At 38.7% G+C, this 16,055-nt stretch overlaps 1 long non-coding RNA gene across 1 annotated transcript; it reads right to left on the bottom strand.

The window, feature by feature from the left end:
• Positions 1-4,953: 4,953 nt before the first annotated feature.
• LOC118242621 lies at positions 4,954-5,950 on the bottom strand. The gene is made up of 2 exons (XR_004776942.1): positions 5,910-5,950; positions 4,954-5,239 (listed from the first exon to the last, which is right to left on the bottom strand). It is a non-coding gene; the product is annotated as an uncharacterized LOC118242621 (long non-coding RNA).
• Positions 5,951-16,055: the final 10,105 nt, after the last annotated feature.

Below are 16,055 nucleotides of genomic sequence, written 5' to 3'. Positions count from 1 at the left end.
CAGTTAGGGTGTACTATTGTCTCTATGTGTGTTTTGTTGTATGTCTGTATGCAGGTAATCCATGTTGAATCTTATTATGCTGATGTTCAGACTGAAGGGCCTCCTATGGTGCAAAGGGAACATCGTGTGTGCCTTGTCCCTGGAAATAGCTGTAAATGTGACACAGGACCAGTACTGTGTGGTGTGCCTCTCCCTGTCCAGCAGATGGAAAAACACCCCAATGTACCTGTTGTTAAATGGGTCATATCCGCATATGGAGTCACCCTTCTGCTAGAACTCCATCCCCCATTCTGCTGTTCCTGGGAAAGTCACACTGTCACCACACCATCAGTGTCATTTCACTTAACAACACGAGGATGTCAGAGTTGTTCGATGTAAACTACGGGCATTTGGACTGGCTCCTGTTTGGACTGGATCCTGGCTCCTGTTAGATAGCTGTGTACTCAATACCTCATGTTTCTAATTAACTTGGCTTGTTATTACTACTAACAAAGGATGATTGGGCAGTGGTTAAATCCCTTAACCCTCAAGTTGTACTTGTCATAATTGTAAGTCACTTTGTATAAAAGTGTCAGCTAATTGTAACTGATTTAATAAATGGCAAAGGTGATTTCATATTTTTGTAAATAATCTGCATATCACTTCCAGGAGAAATGAATATTTGCCACATGTAAAAGGTGTGGTCAGACCTGGAAATTCCTCCAGATAAACTGGCCTTGACTGGAATTTTTTGCCTTTTTATTCTCTGTTGTTATTCTGCTACAGTAAAAGGCAGCAAAGTAAGAATAAAATGTATCTGTTTTCTCTCTAAAAGTAAGAGTAAAATGTAAAGCAAAGTAAGAATAAAAATAAAGAATAAAGAATAAAAGAATATTAAGAATAAGAATAAAAGAGTAAGAATAAAGCAAAGTAAGAATAAAATGTATCTGTTTTCTCTCTATGCATGCTTGCAAGTATAAGAAATAATGCTGACCTAAGTCCACATATTCTGCTACCATGTAACTTCTTCATTTGATGCCTGCTTTGCTTGCCAAAGACCACATTTGCCTTTGTTATTGTTCTTCCTCTTTTTTCCCTGTGCTTGCTCTTCTTGTCAAACACAGGTAGTCTATAAATTACACATGCTATCTAACTACAAACTGACTCTGTGTCTCACTGCTGCTCAGACGCTCTCTTCAGGTGCCTGAGGTTCACAATCTGGATGCAACCAGATTCCTCACTAAGAACTGACCAACCAAATACTTAACATCATATATACACTGTGCCAGTTAAAACACTCAGATGTAGTTCCCCCAAAAAGGACGTGTTCTCAGAGATTCCCACTCTAGAACTAAATTAAATTAAATAGCGTCATGTTACGTCAGGACTGACCAACCAATCTGAATGGACTTACACACATAAACAAGGATGTTAGAGTATGACAGAAAGAGGAGTGTGCAGAGCTACTCGTTTGCAGCTTTTTAATAAAATATTCAAAAACTGAGAAAATGCCCTTAGATTTCATTACGATGCTTTTGAGGAAACTGCATTAAAATAAATGGACTAAATGAATGAATGAATGAAGGGATGCATGAATGAATGAATGAATGAATGAATGAATATAGTATTAAAATAGTAGTGACTATTTTTTATTCGCATGAGGTTCATTTAATTATTTAGATTAGCAAAGTAATAAGAAGGTTATTTTTCATCCTTGCAATAAAAATGCAAAGGACGCTTTTATTTTAACATTTTCTGAGTATTATTCATTAATGTAAAACACTGAAAAGCTTTTCTGCTGAAGGAAACTACATGTTAAATTTATTCTTCCCCTCTCTATTTCTCACTCTTTTGACTGCACTGGTGTCACGTATGGGCCCCCTTCTGGCATCCCTGTTTACATGATTTCCCTGTCGTGTCTTTGTTTTCCTTTACTTCCTGGTTGTTCCGTTCCTTAGTTTCGTTTTCTCCATGCCTGTCATTCCTTTTACCTGTTCCTCTTTCCCAGTGCTTGTTTTGTTTTAATCTGTTCCGCTCTCTGGTCTGTATCTCCACCTGTAATGATGTTCGCCTGTGTCTGGTTAGTTTATAAGTCTTGGTTATTTAAGCCCTGGCTTTGTTTTGTCTTCCAGTTTGTCGGTTATTTTGGCATGTTCGGTTAAGTTTCTAGTTGTTGTCACTGTCACTGACCTTGTCATTGTTTTGCTGTTTGCTTAGTTCGTGTGTTAATTTGTCTCAGTGTTTTCCCGTGTCTCTGTTTGTTAGCCTCTCATGTTTTGTTTCCTTTGTTCATTAAAAGCCTCCTGCGTTGGCATTTTGCTTCTGGCCTAGTAAACGTTACTGCAGTAAACGTTACAATTGGGCCATAGCTGCAAGTTTGATATTTCTCAGGGATGATTCTCTTAGTGGTGTTTCCTCAAGGCCTATAAAAGGACACACAGGAAAAAATATCAGAATACAAGGATATTTGGAATAACAATGGACACACACACACATGCACGCTCATTCAAATGTCATAACAAAATGAAAATAAAATCACATTTTTGTACACATTTAGTGTACATTCCTGTACACTACACTGGCTGTCATTGAACTACTTTGGTCTGTTGCAATCTGATTTCATTTCCACTACCGACTTGTTTAGACTTTTTTTTTGGGGGGGGTGGGGGCGGGGGGGGGGTGGGGGGGGAGTCACACTTCCCATTATGGCCTGGAGCCTCGACGAGATCGTAACAAAGTGTAATTTAACATAATACATTTCACTTAATTTAACCTTCTTAAACTTTCCCGCTTCTTCAATAAAACTATTGAGAGGAACTACAATCCCACAGAGGCCGACTCCAACAACTATAGGCAATATGTTGAAGTGGCCTGGTGAGAAACACAGACACATATACAGTATAGCAATTATAGTTTGTAAATATGAATGAATAAGAGTGAACAAACTGATGAATGAATGTGAACAATTAAAACATAACTGCCTGTGTGTGTCACCCTTTAAAGTGGCATGTGCTGAAGCTGATTTCAGTACTGCATGTTCATACTGAGCCACACAGCAGAACCAGATCCTGGAGCTGTTGATGATGTAACTCTGCCGAGATCCTACAGGTGAGGTTCCTCCTTCTTTATATCTGGTGTAGTTCTGCACAGGTGGGGTGGCATTGTTGCAAGTCAGAGTCACTTCACTATTTCCCAGATGGATAAAAAGACATTATTTGGAGGATCTAATACCCACAAAAGGAGAGAATGTGAAGAAATGAATATAGCATATTCTGCCTGAAAGGAGGAACAGGGAGATTAAAGTTATGGTAAACATCAACCAGTGATACAAAACCATGTAGTTACAGCTGTGTAGTGTCTATATAAACGTCCATTAGCTGACTTGTATTTGAACTTGCATTATCCACTGTTCTAAGAACTGATTTTGGAGATGGAGATGATGTATGGTTGTGCTACCATTACTAATGTTTTCACCTTAAATCAGGCATAAATAACAACATGTAAAGAACGAATTTGATAATAAAATGTCTCAAATTAAAGATATTCTATTATGACATCATGAAACAAGAGCAAGGTGCAAGTGAGGAGCATAATTGTTTAATTCCCAAATGCAACCAAAGACAGAAAATACATTTTCAAAGTAACTTACTAAGCAGAGCCTTTAACTTGTGACAAGGGACCATAAGTACAAAGCATTGAACTCAGGCACCTGTGGGGTTTAAATAGGCTGGAGATAAATGAGGTCTAGGTCTAGGTGATTATTCAAGTAAACAGGTGATTTGGATTGGGGAAGTGAATGTGTGCAGTGATTGGTGGATGTGGTGTAAGGGCTGCCTATGTACCAGCGAGGGTCTGACATCTATACATGTTGAAGATTTAGTGACTCTTTCGTGTTTCATTGTGTGTTTTACATTTTAACTGTGAAATTCATTTAGTAATAGTTTATATTATATAATCAAACAATGTAAAGCTTTCATTAAGATGTCATATATTTTGGTGCCATGATGTTTAACAACAGCTATTAGCTAAGAAGTCCATGATAAAGAGTTTAAAGGAATTATTTTTTGTCAGTCTTATAGGTGCTGGTAGTGTGGATCTAATCCCTACATTATGGAGTTTTTGTTGTTTTGTAACCTTATTTGTAAGGGTCGGTGCCAGGCCGAGGCCTCCTCCGACCACCAGAGGGAGATCTTGAGTCAGGCACGCCACTAATTAGGCTTAACGCCAAAAAGCTGGGCTAGGTCTATATAAGCCCAGTGACCCAATGCTGGGTCTTTGCCAAAGTTCTGAGCCAAGTTCTGGGTATTGAGGTCTGTGAGCCCTTGTGTGACACCTCACTTCTGTGCTGCGAGGGTGTCTGTGTTTTTACACGTCTCCTGCCTTCTGCAGTTTTCCCCCTCAAATCTGTCTCTCTCCTAAGCCTCCCCTTAGCCATTACAGCTCCTGTTTTCTGGTTTCGTTTGGGAAGTTTTAGTTTGATTTTCCCCAGGGCATCGGGGCTGCCATCCTTGGTTCTCCCTTTTCCCACACTCGGCATGGTGTTTAGTTTTTCTTTCCCTCTAGTGTTGTTGTCCTCCATTCCTTTGAAGAGCGATATACGCGCAGATTGTTTTATGGTCACAGCTGTCTAGCAGGAGCTCGTTCACATCGTAACAAAATGGCTGAGGTTCACTCCTCACCTTTTGGTTATTTACTTTTCTTGTTTACTTGTTCCACGATCTAACTGTTCTGCACAAGGGCCCACCATTAAAGTGTGGTTGCTCACCCAGTAGGCTGTCGGTGTCATCATCTAGCTGACGTGGGTTCGCGCTCATTTTACATTATTTTGTTCTATTTTCATTGTAGTTCAGATTGCTAGAGTGAGAATCCCTGAGTACATGTACTGAACAAGATATAAACATCATGATGCTTTTGAGGAAACCACATTCAAGTATTTTAACTGGATTAAAATTAATGGACTAGATAAAAATTGAATTAACAAATAATAAAACATTTAGATTTTAATTTAGATTATTAATTAGTTCAATTTTCAGAATAAGAACAAGGTTATTTTCCATCAGTACAAAAAAAAAAAAAGAAAGGCTACAACATTTTTTGCAGTTGATTACATTTTTTACTGTTGATTAACTGAACACTCTTGTCTACATGTGATCATCCATCTCTCTTCCCCTCTATATCTCTCACTCTTTTGACTGCATTGGGATACAGCTGCAAGTTTAATTTCTCAGTGATGATTCTCTTAGTGATGTTTCTTTAAGTCCTATAAAAGGAAACACAAGAAAGAATATCAGCTCACAAGGACATTTGGAATAACAAAATACACACACACACACACACACACACACACACACACACACACAAACATTGAAAAAACACAACAAAACAATGCATGTTTTGGCATATCTAAATTTAATAATCTATTCCTGTGGATTCTATATAATTATGGTAATGTAAGAAAGCTGTGTATCGTAGTATTCCTCCAGTATTCAGTAAAAATGACAAGAGCTTTACACATCCCATCTCAAAAAAGATTCTAGACTGCTATCAAGATTCTAGAGTTCTAACAGAGTTCTATAACTGTGATGTAACTGATATGATGAACTCACTACAGTATTCTCACAGGTAGGACAGGGCTTGAGGTCGGCGTTCTGTGAAGCACAGAGTTAATGATGTGCAGTTTAATGAGAAACACTGAATAGCTTAATAGTTAAGGTTCCACTGGAGTTTTTCCACTAATGTTATTTTGTTGTTGACAGTCTGCATCTCAGATGGAGCTCTCACTCTGACATAAACAAATGCTAAAGATACAGAACTAAGACTGACACTGTCATTTCAAGGTTCTGATTTGTCATGACATGAATTCCATGAACTCTTTAGCAGGGTTAAGACTCCTTATTGACAAATATATCTGGATTTCTGTGATAGCTCACCCCATAATCAGATTCATCTGTATTTCTCTTTTGCCTCTTGCCTCTGAGCTCAAAAAAACCCAAATGTCAGTGTTCATCCAAACAGAAAACAGAGAATAAACATTAGTATTCATAATATTGCATTTATGATATTAGTCATATTTTTAAGATTTCCCATATTAATAAAGTGCTTTTGGAAAGGAACAGAAATGAGGTACTATAAAGTTATCATTTATACATGTAACTTATATTAACATCTTTCACTTTAGCTTCTTAAACTTTCTCTCTTCATAAATAAAACTATTGAGAGAGGAAATACAAACCCAAAGAGGCCGACTCCAACAGCTATAGGCAAAATGGAGAAGTGACCTGCTGAGAGAAACAGACATATGCACATTATTGTTCATACACATAATATAGGGCTTTCATAATGTGATTAGCAAATGCATAAGTTAATGAACTGATGAATGAAAAATGAAACATAACTGTCTGTCTGTCTCACCCTTTAAATCAGCATCTATGGAAGCTGATTTCAGCATCCCGTGTTCATTCTGAACTACACAGTAATACCAGCCACTGCTATTAGAGCTGATGGTGATGTTGTATGTCTGTCCAGATCCTACAGATGAGGTTCCTCCTTCTTTAAACCAGGCGTAGTTCTGCACAGGTGGGTTGGCATCACTGCTGCAGGTCAGAGTCACTGAACTGTCCCCCACTATTTCACTAGAGGGCCTGATGGACACCAAGACATTCTTTGGAGGATCTAACACCCACAAAATGAGAGAATGTGAAGAAATGAATATGACGTCTTCTGTCTGAAAGGAGGAGCAAGGAGACTACAGGCATGATCTGCATCAACCAGGCATATATCCAGGTTCATCAATGGACTTGTATCCTCTACTGTTCTAAGAGCTGATTCTGGAGATGTTGTATAGTTGTCCCACCATTACTAATGTCTTCACCTTAAATCAGGCAATAACACCATGTGGAGAATGCATTTTATAGCAATGAAATGTCTCATGTACTCAAAGTAAAGAATATATATATATATATATATATATATATATATATATATATAATTCTAATAAGACTTTACTAATTCATTGTATTTTTTTACATTTTAACTGAGAAATGAACTGAACTTGACAATGGAATGAACTTAGCAATAATCAGATAATCATATAATGAAACCAACATTGTAAACTCATATCTGACAGTGAGAGTTTGAGCAGGAGAGGGGAGATGTTCATATCCTCCTACAGCACACATATAACTGCCTGCATCCTCACTGCTGACTGGCTGCAGGTGGAGTGGGTTTGTATTGGACGATAAAGGACGTCCATTTTTGTACCAGATGCATGTTGGACTGTCAGTCAGACTGCAGGTGGTTGTACACGTAAGAATTGCTGCTTCTCTCTCTATTACTTCAAGAAAAGTGTTCACAAGGAGCTCTAAGACAATGAGAGAATCCTCAAACCAAACAAATGGAAGTCCATCACAATTAGACAGCCTTTAAATCATCCAGAAAACTTCAAGCAATTAAGAAAATAATTCTGCTGTCATGAAACTGTCTTGAATTTGTTAAAAAATAAGAGAGAAACAAATTGCATAGTACAACTAATATATCAGAGTAACCCTTAATCAGTTTAACAACTCTCAATAATCAGCTTAATTAAACTCAAACGCCTTTACATGAAGTGAGAATGTGCATCATAGTTAAAAATAGGCATTAATGAACTTCTAGACTCAAATTCCTCTGAGTAAAGGACACTATGCATCACAGTTAGAAAATAGGAAATTAAAGATTTAACCCACCTGTGACACTGATCTTAACAGGATCTCCCAGCCATTTTTGTTCGATTACATTTGTTTTGATTCTGAAGTAATAGTCATCCTCCTTCGTTACATTAATCAGTTTGAGGGAGAACTTTTGCTGTTTATCGACATAACACTGGACTGTGCCTGAGTCCTTAGTGGGTTTGCAATATACAGGTGTGTCCTGTTCTCTATCGAATGGCTCTTTAACCCAAAATTCCTCTTTGACTTCCAGCCCTGCTGGGTATGTGTAACTGTCATTGATAAACACTGTGGACCCCTTTAAAACACATATTTTAGTTGGGTTGTACATCACACTCAATTTTGTTCCAAAAGCTCCTGAAACATATAATGCATGCAAGAGGTCATTAGAGGAGTCTGGGCCCCATAAGAGAGTGGGAGTTCTCTTACAGCTTCACTTCTCTCCTCTCTAACTCCAGCAGATACTGCAGAACACTGAGCTGATTCTGAGCTAAACCACAAAGTGCGAAGAGCTTGTAGCAGGGTGGGGGAGGAGCTTGGGGAGAAGTGCACACTAGTGACTCTGAACAACTTAACGCTCAGTCACATAATATATGAGGTTGAGTCAAGAGAAAAACAAACAAAAATATATCTGCACTTTGTAGTTATAGTGGGGTTGTGAATTTTAATCTTACCACAGTGTGCTCTTAATCTAAGACTGCCCTAAACTTGACAAAAACCACAAAGCACTCAGCAAGCTCTATAGCAGTGGTGTGGGGGATGTGGGGGCTTTGGTAACCAATGTAAATTAACTTCATTAAATGGGAACAGTGTGTCAGAAAATCTTTATACTCGATATCAGAATTTTCCTAATATTTGTGCAGGTTTCAACAGTTTTGGAAATTTTACAAAGAAAAATACAATTTTGATGAAGACTGCAGTCTTACCCAGAGACATGAACAGAGTGATAAGAGTGAGAGTTAGAAGAGGAGTTCTGAGTGACATCATTAAACAAACCTGCACAGACACACAACAGCACACAACACAGCTGAGTGCATCACATTTCTGCTTCTGTTTACACTGTTTCAAATATCAGTCAGACTGATCTGATGACACATCTGTATTACTGAGGAGGTTTGACTCTTGTCATCTCATTTCAGTTCAGTTTTATTTCTTGAGGGCTATTTATTCTAAATTGATTCACAAAAGGATTTATAGGAATCCTTGTCCAGACTGTAAATGTACAATTTGAAAGCCATTGTGATAAGAATAAAAACACAACCATTCTACCAACTTTAACAAAATAAAAACAACTTCAACTATTTTAACACCTCATCTCAGCATTACATACAAATGTATTTAAACAGTCATAAATCAGATACATATTGTATTAATAACAGTTGTGTTATGTCCTAAGCAGTGTAGAAGACTGAAGTGGCCAATATGTATGTAGTGAGAGCTTGTTGTTCAGGTCTGTTCTAGGAGGTCTATTCTCATCCCACCCAAAAGATGAAGAATGTTGACACCCAGCCAGCCAAACACACACACACACACACACACACACACACACAATCACCCACTCATAACCACTCTTTGACACCCAGCCAATCAGACACCTCCAATCTGTCAATCACCTGTCATTCAACCAACTGGACCACCAAATCACTTCCACGTTTCCAATCACTCACTGACTGGTCATCACACATATATGAACCTTGTTACATTCTCTTCATTTAAGGCATCACCAGTCAATGTTTCACACTGACCTCCTCTATTCCAATCCAATCACTCACTGACTGGTCATCACACATATATGAACCTTGTTTCATTCTCTTCATTTAAGGCATCTCCAGTCAATGTTTCACACTGACCTCCTCTATTCCAATCCAATCACTCACTGACTGGTCATCACACATATATGAACCTTGTTTCATTCTCTTCATTTAAGGCAACTCCAGTCAATGTTTCACACTGACCTCCTCTATTCCAAGTAAAAATCTAGCCAGCCACAACAAATGCTTAATCCTTTTGCCCTTTTGAAATATTTTTGATTTTTGTTCCATGTTCCCCTCAGTTAACTCCTGCTTTGTCTATTAGTTACTTCATTAAATGTACATTTTGTTACCTTTCACTCATGCCTCACTACTTTCCTCAAAAGGTCACAAAGGGTTTGAAAAATAATGTTGGAACTTACAGGCACTATGTGTTGAATTCCAGTAGAACTCTTAATTCATAATATAGATTCTAAATCTCAAAACTTGAAGGTGATCAAACAAATTGATCGTAAATAGCTAAATCACACTCAGTGTAATAGAATTATTGCAAATGTTTTCCCATGAAATGTTGCAGCACTTTAATGGAGGAGTTGACTTGACCCAGGAATCTTTGCACCAGAGGTCATATCACCGCAGGGCAATCTGACTAGACAAGGAACTTGAAAGAGTAGGGGGAGTAAACTCTATAGCCTACCAAACCACTCACCAAAATCTTCTTCATTATCACCCAAGATATAACAAACAAAGACTGTACACCAGACAGAAGGCTCAACACCACTGTTCAGGATGTGACATGAGATATCCATGACTACATCCAAACACGGGATCCCAAGGATGGGCTGATGAGGGCATGTCCCAGTCAGAAGGGGGACATAGTTACCGTGAAAACAGTGGAGGTGTCATGGCAGGATTACCTACATGGAATTTAACACTGACAGGTAGCAGAAGTGGCTGACAAGACAATCTTACCAATGTCTGGAAAAAGCATGATTGAAGGACAGTACAGAGTCACTGATCATGGTAGTAAAAATACAAGAACTAAGCATTATGTTAATTGTAACAGGGGTGCATTACACCACACAAGATGCAGACTATACAAAGGAGTCTCTGAGAGTAACAGGAACACAAGACACTTGCAGTGAAAGCAAATATTAAGAGACCTGACCAAGTGGCAGAGACCATGGATAGAAACATATGCAAGACAGATAATCTGAACAACTTCAAATCTGTGTGTGTTATCAAAAAGGTTTTCCCAGTGGTGACTGGGGCACTTGTGGCAGAGACACCAATGCTGGGAGTTGTGGCTCCAACAGGAATAAAAGCACCAATCTAATTTCAGAAGAGCTCAAGGCTAGAATCAGTAAAAATACTCTGTCACACTCCCAGGCCACTCTCTCTCTCTCTCTCTCTCTCTCTCTCTCTCTATATATATATATATATATATATATATATATATATATATATATATATATATATATAAATCATCATTGGTTGAGTGTTCTGTACAGAGGCAGCAGTGATGTTCCACACCAATTTCTTGTTAGCCCTTTGTAAGTCTTTCTTTGTCATCACATTATTTTCTTGTTCCTGTTTTTTTTTATCTTTGTTCCTAATGTAAATTTTTCATTTCTAGTTCACAGATGGGTCTGACTGCTGAGTTATCATAATAACTCCTGGACTGTCCTAATTAAGACTCCTCTCTGTCACTCGCTCACCCGCACTTCTCACATTCACCCTCATTTTTTGCTTACTTTTTTATTCCTTTGATTCACACAGTCTCTCCATCAGGAACACAAACACACCATATAAACATAACACCACTAAAATCCAAAACCAACTCCACGTCCTCTACAACTATATGTGGATGAGAGTTCATGAAGAGTGGTAATGTTCTCTTGACCTTTATGCTATTTACTAAAAGCACAGACTACGGGGAAATTTAACAAACAAATGTAAGTTAATAAAGAGCTCTTCTTACCTTACTGTGCAAAGTCTCATCAGCAGTGTGGGAACAGAGGAAAATAAACTCAGAAGAAACAGCTTTGAGGTTTTAACCATGTGAACTGTCTGTGGTGTATTTAATGATGTTATTTTTTAGTGTATTTAAATTCTCTTCCTCTTTTACTGCACTGTTCTCTTCTTTTTCAACAAATGCATTCGCACACACACCCACACACACACACACACACAACCACACACACACACAAACAAATGTATATACACCCACACAAACACACACAGACCATAGATTGCTCTGTGATTGTTATTTCCTTGGTACAGACTCAGACACACACACGCATGCACAAAGAAACACACACACACGCACACAAGTTCAAGTTCGAGTTCAAGTTTGGTTTATTTGTCACATGCATACACAGTATAACTCGCAGTGAAATGGTTGAGGGTACTCTGTCCAAACTGAGGAAAATGAAAACGGGTGCATAGAGAAATATATATTCTATATATGTACAAAAATATATTAACAATGTATGTACAATATATGTATATTATGATTATATACACAATGTACAATGTATATGGTTGTGTGTATATATATGTACACAATGTACAGAATGTACAGATCCATTTTGTAAAATGGCATATTTACAGTTTTTATGTTACATGGTGGTAATAGAATATCTATCTATATATATATATACACAGTTATGCTACATGGTGGTGGTGGTCCCCACACTTTATCAGTTTCCCTGATTCAGGGCCCGAATGGCCTGTGGGAAGAAGCTCCTCTTCAGTCTCTCTGTCTTGGTCTTCAGGGAGCGAAAGCGCCTCCCTTATCTCAACAGAGAGAAGAGCCTATTATTGGGATGGGTGGGGTCCTTCACAATCCTCCTGGCCTTGGTCTGGCACCGCTTGTAGTAGATGGTCTGCAGGTCAGGAAGTTCCGTGTGAGTGATGCACTCTGCGGAACGCATTACCCTTTGGAGTGCTTGTCTGTCCTGCTTGGTGCTATTCTCAAACCAGACTGTGATGTTCCCCATGAGGATGCTCTCGATAGTGCAGGTGTAGAAGTTCGCAGTACCTTGGAGGGTAGTCTGAAGTCTCTTAGGCGTCTGAGGTGGTAAAGACGCTGACGAGCCTTCTTTGCCAGGGAGTTGGTATGGCAGGACCAGGACAGGTCCTGTGAGATGTGAACACCAAGGTACCTGAAACTATCTACTCTCTCCACCGTGGTTCCACTGATCCTCACAGGTTGGTAGTGCCGCTCCTGCTTCTTGCTGCAATCCACGATCAGCTCCTTTGTCTTACTGACGTTTAGGAGGAGATTAGAGAAGAGCTCTGTTAGACTTGTAGCAGTGTGGGGGAGGGGTTAGCAGAAATGAGTGACTGTGCACAGGAAACATGGGGCCTTTTCGTCAGAACGAAGTTCACATTTGTGCTAAAGTATATTACACCACCACATTCAAGAATACATATGAAGTTGTGTAGTTGCAGTGATGTAACTGTATGTGCTGAACTATAACTTTCTTGTGCATGTGTATATCCCCTCTATGACCGCACAAATTTCTTGTGCATACACATGCACAAGAAAGTTATAGTTTTTAGAGTTCTATCATTATCAGATTTCAATTTCTCATTTTGTGTGTGTGTGTGTGTGTGTGTGTGTGTGTGTGTGTGTGAACGTGTGTGTGTGTGTGTGTGTGTGTGTGTGTGTGTCCATGTTTGTATTTGTGTCTGTATGGATCAGTGTTTGGTATGTATGTGTGTGTTTAAAATCTGCTCTAGCACACTTTCATTTGTACTCTCATTCTTTTTGCAGACTTTGAGAAAACAATACAGAGACCATCTCTATAGCAATAAAAAGCAATAAACCATAAAACACAGTCTACAGGAAAAATATGTGTGTGTGTGTGTGGGGGGGGGGGTTAGAGATGGAGAGAAAAAGAGGGAGATTGTTGGGTGAAATGGCTGAAGGTATGACAACCATATTTTATTGCATGGATCTGGGTCAAGATGTAAAATTCCACATTTTTCAGTCAGGACTTTGGAATAACACAAATATATAATTTTAATAACACAAATATCTAATTTTGAGGATTTGCTATATTGCTGTTTCTGTTGTAGAAATAAAAAAAATTATTTCCTTACCTAATACCGTTGTAATTAAACATGATTATTTGAAGATTATTTTAAGATTTACATGAATAAATGTAAGATGCCCTGACCTTTTATGAAAGTAATCTGTTTTTGTTTTTGTTTTTTTGTTTGGTTTTTTTTTGTGGGGGGGGGGGGGTGTTGTTTTTTTGTGTGCATGTGTGTCTTACCAGGTTTGCAACCTGGTATTATAGTGAACTTTGACTTGGGTGTCATTGTCTCACCACACTCATGTGTTCACTGAAGTTGACTGAAGTTGTAGAGGAAGGTGGAATCTCTGGATGTAGAATCTCTCCGGCGGCCCGACCTGATGTCCTTTCACTTATAATCACCACAAAGATTTCACAACATTGTCCAGCCGTACATCAGGCCCATCTGGTGCACAGCAGAAACACAACTGTGCAGCACAAACAACTATCCGAACCGAGATATGATGAAGAGCACAGCAGCTACTTCATTTGCAGCTAAAGGTTTTTTTGTGTATGTGTATAACAGATATAATATATAATATATAACAGCTGGTGCTGAGAGAAAGCTGTGCTTCAGTCAATCAGTCATCACTGTAATGTATATATATTTTGTACAGAAAATCTCATAGCAGTGAAAAGTTTCTCATAGTCTGTGGTAGCAGCGTGAATATTCTCATAGTCTGTTGTAGCACTGTGAACGTTCTCCTAGTCTGTGGTACCAATATGAATGTTCTCATCATCTAGCTCAGTGTCAGCTTCTGGAGTCTGATTCTGGCTCACTGAGTTCTGGTTTCCAAATTGATCCCCCTCATAGTCAGACACCTCAAACTGTGGACAGATAACAGAGAAAACTTCTTAAAACACTAGGGTTAGACACTTCATTTGGGGATCAGTATTTCTCAAAGCCAATTATTTATAAACTAAATGAAGACATAATAACATTCTTCATATATCAAGATGTTTTTTTATGACTTGAATATGTTATTGGCTAACCCCCTCGTCACTCACCTGTCCTCTTCCTGGATGACACCAGGACATCACCAAAGGCTCTAAAAGGGGCTGGGTACATACTGGATAAAAGAAAACAGGTCAATGAAAAAGATTCAGATATTCTGTTTTCATTCATTTTTGTTTTATACAGTGAATTTAACAAAATATATTGTCTAAAATCAGCTTCACAGTACACAGGTCTAGACCACACATGGGGTGTAAGGAAGAAGCCTCGGGATTACCAAACTGAAGAGCTAAACTGTGTCTCTTAGGTCAAGGCTAGAGAGTAATGCTCACACAAACACATGAAGTATAGAAATGTGAAAACTACATTACATAATAAAATGTGATGAATGAATGTGTCATTAAGATCAAACAGACTTACTGTATAAGAAATCTATAAAAATGTGCCTGCAGTTTAGATGTCCAAGCAAATGTGTGTGATTCTACTAAAAGTCTTACCCTTGTAATGTAAGGACAAAAACATAAGAATCCAAACCACAGACGTCATCAACAGGACACACAGTGAGACAGTGAGATGAAGCTGACAAACTGTCAAAAGAAACACACGTCTTCTTTTACTCTTTTAATGTGAAAAGCTTACCATCCAAAACTTTAAGGATGACATCATTAAATGTGTCCCTAAACATTCTGTCCACCTCACACCAGTATTTACCAGTATCTGCCCTCTCCAGTCAAGTGATACTCACAGTGAAGTCTGTCCCTTCATCCATCAGGCTGTATCTCCCACTGGATGGCTTATCTGAGTCAACAAGGACGTCCTCAGCTCTTTGACAAGGATCCTTACAGAAGTACTTCCTGTTACCTGGAGCCCACTTATGAGTACACTTAAATGTGATTGACTCTCTTTAATATCCAATGATTGTAACCCCAGATGTTTTGTATCTTGTTGCTGTCAAACAAGGTTACAATACACAATTTGTGAATTTTGTCACCCACTGCTTTCCTTCAAATGCTGTAAGCTTCAGAAGGGGAGGAACAACTTACCTGAGAGAAAGAGACAGATACCAAAATGAGTAATCTTCATCATTGTCATCATTTACAGCCTCCTGCAGTCCTGCTACAGCTCCTGACTGAAATGTGTGAAAGCAGAGATGTGGTGAGACACACCCATACACCCAAACACACACACACACACACACACACATACACACACACAAACACACATACACACGCACACACAGATGTACACACAGGCACACATGCACACACACAGACACACACATACACGCTCACCCTTAGGGGGTTTATAAGCACAGGGTTATATCGCCATCTGCTGGACAAAAACTGGTTTGGCAGTTGGAATACTTTATAGAACATAAATCTGAAAGTTGTTAAAGTTTTGATGTCCTTCTTATTTCTTGCACTACATTACTTACATATGTGGCTTTTCTTTGTAAAATGTCAACATGTCTGTTTCTAAGGTACTCACTAAGCACTTCTTCACTTGGGGCCAACATCCTGGTGTCCTGGATCTTGGTTGTTTCATCTTGGATAGTGGCTCTGACACTCACTAGTCCTCA

The sequence above is a fragment of the Electrophorus electricus genome, chromosome 16 (assembly GCF_013358815.1).
Source record: "Electrophorus electricus isolate fEleEle1 chromosome 16, fEleEle1.pri, whole genome shotgun sequence".
Lineage (NCBI taxonomy): Eukaryota > Metazoa > Chordata > Actinopteri > Gymnotiformes > Gymnotidae > Electrophorus > Electrophorus electricus.
This window is presented reverse-complemented; position numbering and strand designations above follow the sequence as displayed.